This window comes from Agelaius phoeniceus, chromosome 34 (assembly GCF_051311805.1).
Source record: "Agelaius phoeniceus isolate bAgePho1 chromosome 34, bAgePho1.hap1, whole genome shotgun sequence".
Classification (NCBI taxonomy): domain Eukaryota; kingdom Metazoa; phylum Chordata; class Aves; order Passeriformes; family Icteridae; genus Agelaius; species Agelaius phoeniceus.
In genome coordinates, this window is record NC_135298.1 from 2,952,266 (window position 1) to 2,959,441 (window position 7,176).

The following is a 7,176-nucleotide window of genomic DNA, read 5'->3' on the forward strand; positions in this document are numbered from 1 at the left end:
TTTTTATTGAACTGTTTTGCCTCATAATGACATCTTAATTTTTTTTATTTTTCATAGTTTAATATCCTTAGGGGGAAAGAAAAAGTAGTTTTTAATATAGTGTGAGTAAGTAACTTTTTCATTTATTAGAGCATAGTCTCGGAAGAAGAAATGTTTAAAAATTTGTACAAAGATTATCCACAAGCTTCACAATTACATTCCACAGCACCAAAAAAGGTATGTTAGCCTTTCCTAAGATTAAAGCAAGCAGTTAATCAGATTGTTTACAGAAACTAAAGGATGGCTTTATTTTCCTTCCTGGACCCCAGCTCCATCCAGTGTGAAATCTCCAGGCTCTGCTCTGAAACTCAAAACCATGAGGAGAATGCGCGAGGCGGGCTGGGCTGCGCTCTCCAAAATGGACAGGAAAAGGAAAATTAAAGATGTTGTAAAGTTCTTTGCTTGAAATGCAGAAATACCCAGTGCCCTGGCATTGCTTGCAGGGTTGTTTTTCTCTCAGAGTTAGTGCTTTGTTGCATTTTTCTGTCATACTCAGTGTGTTCAATACTGTGTTCATTCCTTCACACATATGAACTTTATAGATCTATAACTGCAACCCCTGCAGAGCCTTTTCCACCTTTCCTCCCTTGTGCTTCAAAATGTTGGGACAAAAATTGGCCAATTTTAAATTTTGAAATAAATAGAACTGCATAGAAAGTTGTTTCAAAGCTGTTTCTGGCATTAGAAAGTCTGGTTTTAAAGAACTTCTGTTCTTTTAAATTTACTCCATTTTTCTTAACACATAAATCATAGTGGAAGAAATGTTGCTGTTCAATGTATGTTCTTTTACCTGAAGTCCTCTTGCTTTTTCCTGCATTTTAATGGCTGTTAGACCTGCCTTTTTAGACTGTTTTGTTTTCAGTATGTTAAAATGGTTTTGAAACTTCTAAAATTGCAGTAGAATTGCTTGTATTTAAAAAGATTTCAGCTTCATAAGGAGTAAAAGATGCACGGTATAAGATTGTGAAAACAACGTTAAGATGCCATTAAATTGTTTATCTGAAATATCAAGTATGGGACTATTTGTTATTGCTTTAAATATTTGAACACAGACAGAAATCACCCACCAGCCTTCCTAGGGACCAGCAGAAGTCCAGGGATAGATTAGAACATCTATTTCTGTATTAATCCTTGATTAATCTTGGTTTCACAACAGCGACAAACCCTACTTCACAGCCTAGACATAACAAGAAAACTACAAGTACATGTTAAAATATAATGCAAAATCAAAAATGCCAAATGCAGGTGAAGTGGGAAGCAAAATAGATTTGTTTTCTTCTTTTTGTGTAGTCTTAGGGATAGGCCAGTAGTTTGGGTTCCTTATGTTGAGCTGTTGAGCAGCGATGTAAATGAGATTTGTTATTGTATGTAGCTAACAAATATTGTGCAGAGATCTGGAAGAATCTGCTGTGCTTTCCCCATGAGCACTTGAAAGTGAAAAATGGAAGTTTGTACTGCCCACTTCTGGACTCAAACAGTAACTAATCAACTAGAGCCTTGGTATTTCCTAGGGACATGAATCCATGGGATATCACAGAATTCTGATCCTGTGAGTGTGTCCTGTGAGGTGTTGTGTAAATCACCTGAAAAAGTACAAAAATATTGCCAGCAACACTGCAGAAAGCTTGCAGGAAATGCAAACAGCAGGGAAGGGTGTAAAATCCCATCTGCCCGTTTCTGTGCCTGATTTTATTTATGGACTGAGGGTGCCCTGCTTGCTGCCATGGCCACAGTGCACAGCTCCATCTCTCCTGTCTCCTTCTCTGGCCTCAGGCCCAGTTCCTGGGAGCACCCCATGGGGGAGAATCCAGGCAGTGAAAGAGACAAAGAGCCCAAACTCCTGGGCTCAGACTCAGACAGGTCCATGGGGGAAGGAAAAGCTGTGCAAGGAAGCAAAACCAGGAATTCATTCCCTGCTTCCCACGGGCAGGTGGGTGTTCATCCGTGCCCAGGTGAGCAGGGCTCCAGCCCAGGCAATGGTGACCTGGGGACACAAATGCCATCACTGCCAGCATCCCCCCCTTTCTGCTTCTTCCCCCTCTTTCCAGACTGATTCTTCTTCCACATGGTCTGGGAATGCCCTGGGGTCAAGTCAGGTCACTGTCCCAGCTGCGTCTCTGCCCCTTTCTGGTGCTCCCCAAGCCCTCGCTGCCAGGGCAGGATGAGGAACAGGAAAGGCCTCGGCTCTGGGCAGGAACAAAACCCTCCTGGAACCTTCCCTCTGTTTCCAGGCCAAATCCAAGCCCTGCCCCAGAGAAGCCCCTGGAAGGAAGTTCAGTCTCCCCAGCCCAAAGCAGTCCCCAGTGCCCATCCCCAGCACCAGGCACTGCCTTCCCCAGGGCGTCTCCTCTAGGAAAGGGATGGCTCAGCGAGCACCAGGCCGATGGCGATTGCAGCTCGGGGGGAAAACAGGCGGGAGGGGATCCCTGCTTGGAGTTCCAGGGGTGCTTTATGGGCCAACACACCCGAGGGGTCCAGGCACCAAGAACCAAGAACAAAGCAGGGTCCAGGCTTTTATATGGGACAAGGGAGGGGGAGCTTTGGTGTTGCCATGATATTTTCTGAAACTGAGAAGCTGAGAAGCCTCACAGGAAAAGAAAAACAAGAATTATCTGCTGCTGTGGAATGCAACAGGTGCATCTTTGATTGGTCCATGTTGGTTGTTTCTAATTAATGGCCAATCACAGTCAGCTGGCCCAGACTCTCTGAGAGGCATGAGCTTTTGTTATCATTCTTTTCTATTCCCTGCTTGCCTTCTGATGAAATCCTCTCTTCAATTCTTTTAGTATAGTTTTAATATATCATTTTCTTTTAAGATAATATATATCATCACTAATAAATCAGCCTTCTGAAACATGGAGTCAAGATTCTCGTCTCTTCCCTCGTCCTGGGACCCCTGCAAACACCAGCGCACTTTGGGCCTGAGGGCCAATGGGCAGAGGGAACAAGGGTGGTGCAAAGGTGGGACAAAAGGGCAGCAACCAACTGGGATTCAGGGGAGGAGCTGCAGGCAACGGGAACCAATAGGAAAGCGGGAGTGGGGAACATTCTAGAACTGGGGAGGAGAACAAGGATGATGGAACTTGGGTCATCAACATGTAAGGGACACGATGCCACCAGGACACACACCAGGGGACAATGTCACCACACCTGTGGGGACGCTGCCACCAGGATGCCTCCAGTGACACCCAGCATGGGCCCACATGGCCCCTGTGGGTGACACTGACCCTTGCCCTGTCCCCAGGGGCGGTTGGGGTCCCCTGAGCACAGTGGCCCTGGGACACCCTGGTGGCTGTCACTCACTCCTGGGCCACTTGTCACCAGCTGAACAAGTTCCCATCCTGCCCTGGTGGGTGGTGACATTTGGCTGGGACACCACAATGGTGGCAGGGGGGACGTGGTGGCAGGAACTGCATCAGGCAGCGCTATGGCTGAGGTGAAGGTGCTGGTGGCACTGTGGTGGCACAGGTGGTGACCTTGATGCTGTCCCAGTTCATGTCCCCATCCATGATCATGTCCTCCCATGTCACCATCCATGGCTGTGTCCCCCCATGTTCCTGTCCATGGCCACTTCCAACTCAGGTCCCCACCCAGGGCTGTGTCCCCACGTGTTCCTATCCAAGCCTTAGTTCAATGTCTTGATTTTTACCCCAATTTCAGGGCTTTCAAAGGTATGAACAGAAACCTTTGTGTTTGAAGGCAAAACCAAAAGGATTTATGTGTCCCTGCCAGAAGAGCATCCATGTGCTTGGGTGGGTGAGAAGAACCTTTTTTGGAGGGGTTTCCACCCCACTGTCTCCAAAATCATAGGGTTTTGCCTCAGTCTGACCCGATTTGGTTGTAGAAGATGCCTGTGGGGCAGAGAGAATTAAAATGATGGATTTGTATTGGAGAAGACCTCCAAGGCCACCCAGTGTTGCTTGATGCCACCAGGAAGATGCAAGAAGTGAGATTTTTCTGGGGTCAGAAGTCGACAAATCTGCTCCATATCGCTATAGGACATGAAACAACACGAGCGCACACACCACTGTTCTCAAGGTGAGAAAAGGGAAGTTTATTTCCTGACTCCAACATTTATAGTTTTCCAAAAGTGACAGTGGATTGGAGGGTGACAGTGCCACCTCTCCAATGACACTGGACAAACCAACAGTCCATCAGATTTCTTCTCCTCCATAAAAGAATGCAAAACAATAAGTTATTTACAGGAAGTATGTGAGAAAGTTTGCTACAAGAATGTAAACATCAGAAGGCCTAGAAAAATCTTCAAAAGTCAGGGCGACAGCTCTCCACAATGGATTTCTGATGTTGGTCTGTGGGTGTGTCCAGGTGCTCACGGGGAGCCAGGAGCCAGCCAGGTGTCTTCCTAACACAAATCAGCAGCACCACGGATCACCAGGGCTCTGCCCAACGGGGTCACCGGGGATCATCCAGTGCTGATCCTCCAATGAGGGATGGAGCTGTGGAGCTGGAGCAGCACACAAAGCTCTTCCCGCCCTGGGAGCACTCCCACAGCTTCCCTCAGTGCTGGATGAAGCGGTCCAGCTGGAGAAAGATTGATTGATTGTCCTTCTCGGACGTCCCGGCCGGCTGTCCAGCACCGCTAGCAGTAGGGGGGCACTATCCCGATCTCCGTGGTTCGGGACAGCACCTAAGGCAAACGCTCTGTGCCGTGACAGCAGTGTTACCTTGTGGCAGGACGTGGCTTGGCTTATGGCTACAGTCAGCAGAAATGAGAGAGCGCTCTCCAGCTGTGGTGAATCCAGGTTTATTGGGTCCCAGGGAAAACAGACAACCGAAGAGAGCGAGGGGGAAGTTGCAACAGCTTATAAGGAGGGAGGGACACAGGGGAGGAGTCAGTCCTTGGACGAATAGGGTTTCAGAGGGGAGTGGGATACAAAAGATTGACTTAGGGAAAACCCCAATGGGGATAACTTGAGGGTGGGGCCCCGGCCCCTGAGCCAATCACTCGATGCTCTAGCTGAAAGTTTCTAGAGAGTTCTAGAGAGAAGGGTGGGAGCGCCGAGTGACGGACAGGGCACCGGGGAGGGATTTGAGAAAGGGTACATTAATCTCCAAGGCAACTGGGGAGGAGTTGGGATAACTGGCAGCATAAAAGAAGGAAAGGGAGAACCAGGGCAGAACCACTGCATGATAGGGGGAACAGAACAGTCCAACTTATACAGACAACACAACAGCTGGATGCATTGGTGTTGGGTCAAGGCTGACCTCTGGGAGAAGCTCTTCCCACACCAGGCACACTCATAGGGCCTCTCCCCGCTGTGGATGCGCTGGTGGGCACTCAGGTGGGCGCTCGTCCTGAAGCTCTTCCCACACCCCCCACACTCGTAGGGCCGTTCCCCTGTGTGGCTCCTCTGGTGGGCAGTCACTTCATAGCTGGTCTTGAAGCTCTTCCCACACCTGGGACACTCGTAGGGCCTCTCCCCGGAGTGGATGAGCTGGTGCCTGAGGAGGCTGCACTTGTCCCTGAAGCCCTTTCTGCAGTCGGGGCAGCGGAAGGGCCTCTCCTCTGTGTGAGTGCGCTGGTGATGGAGGAGATTGGAGCCGATCTGAAACCTCTTGCTGCATTCATCACACTCGTAGGGCCGTTCCCCGTGTGGCTCCTCTGGTGGAAAATCAGGCTGGATCTGGCTCTGAAGCTCTTCCCACACTCAGGACATCCGTAGGGCCTCTCCCGGTGTGGACGCGCTGGTGGCAGATCAGGTTGGAGTTGTGGCTGAAGCTCTTCCCACACTGCCCACACTCATAGGGCCTCTCCCTGGTGTGGATTCCCATGTGGGAGTTCAGGCAGGAGCTCCACCTGAAGCTCTTCCCACACTGCCCACACTCATAGGGCCATTCCTCTGTGTGGATTCTCCAATGGTTGATCAGGGACGATCTCCACCTGAAGCTGTTCCCACATTCCAAGCACTCGTGGGGCTTCTCCCCATCCTGAAGCTGCTCAGGGACCCCCAACTCCGACCTGTGGTCACCTTCCCGGCCCAAGGTGGGTCTTTCCTCCTCGGATCCCCGTGATCTGCGTTTGCAGCCCCTCCTTGTGTGGGATCTCTGGGACTTTTCCTCCCCGTTGGATTCCTGTGCCCTGGAGCCACTCCAAACGGCCTCAGCCACCAGGTTCTGCTGTGGGGATTTGTCCTCCCTGCTCTCCATGCTCAGCTCCTTCCCTGGGGGAGGAAGGACAAGGAGAGGATGGGATTTGCCTCCGTGCCACAGGGAAGGGGAAGGAGATCCCCCCAGTGCATCCCTGGCTGGGCAGCATCAGCAGTGGGGCTGTCCTGCAGCTGGGGGCCGTGCTGGGCTGGGAGATGGAGCAGGAGAGAGGGGGAAAGGGGCACTGACTTCCTCCTCACCTGCCTGGGTGTCCTGGGGCATCTTCTTCCTCCTCGCAGCCTCCTCCTCCACCTGGCCAAGGTTTGGGAATGGGAAATCCTGGTTTGGGGGGCAAAACAAGGGCTGAGCGTGTCGGGTTTGATGGTCCCGGTGCCCAAGTGCAGCTGGAGAAGTCAGCGCCCCTTTCAGCCTCGGGGGGCCCGGACCCCGCTCATCCCCAGCCTCCCCCACCCCTCCAGGCTGCCGGGGGTCCCTCTGCACCGGGATCGCCCCTCTCCGCCATGGATTTGGGGCGACTCCCCCTCCCCGCTCACCTGCGGCTTCCGGAGGGGGCGGAACCGGGGCAGCCGCGGCCCGAGCGGGGGAACCGCGTGGGGTTGGTGCTGCGGCTCCTCCTCCCGCTGCTCCTCTTCCTCCTCCTCTGGCCCTCCTCTTCCTCTTCTTCCCGCTCCTCTCTCTCTCTTTCCCTTTCCTTTTCCTCCTCCTCTGTCCCTGCTCTCCCTCCCGCTCCTCCTCCGCTCCCAGCCCGGCCCGGGCAGTGCCGGCACCCAAAAGCAGCCGCGCTCTGCCCTGGGGGGTTCCAAAGCGGCCCCGCCACGCCCGGCACTGGGAGCGATACTGGGAGCACTGGGAACGATGGTGAGAGCAGCGGGCGGGACCTGGGAGCGCTCTCCCTGCCGGTCCCGCTCTTACTGGGAGCACTGGGAACGATGGTGAGAGCAGCGGGCGGGAACTGGGAGCGCTCTCCCTGCCGGTCCCGCTCTTACTGGGAGCACTGGGAGGGAACTG

At 52.3% G+C, this 7,176-nt stretch overlaps 1 long non-coding RNA gene across 1 annotated transcript; it reads right to left on the reverse strand.

Moving 5' to 3' along the window:
- Positions 1 to 6,034: 6,034 nt before the first annotated feature.
- LOC143696372 (uncharacterized) lies at positions 6,035 to 6,864 on the reverse strand. The gene is made up of 3 exons (XR_013185816.1): positions 6,702 to 6,864; positions 6,408 to 6,486; positions 6,035 to 6,221 (listed from the first exon to the last, which is right to left on the reverse strand). It is a non-coding gene; the product is annotated as an uncharacterized LOC143696372 (long non-coding RNA).
- Positions 6,865 to 7,176: the final 312 nt, after the last annotated feature.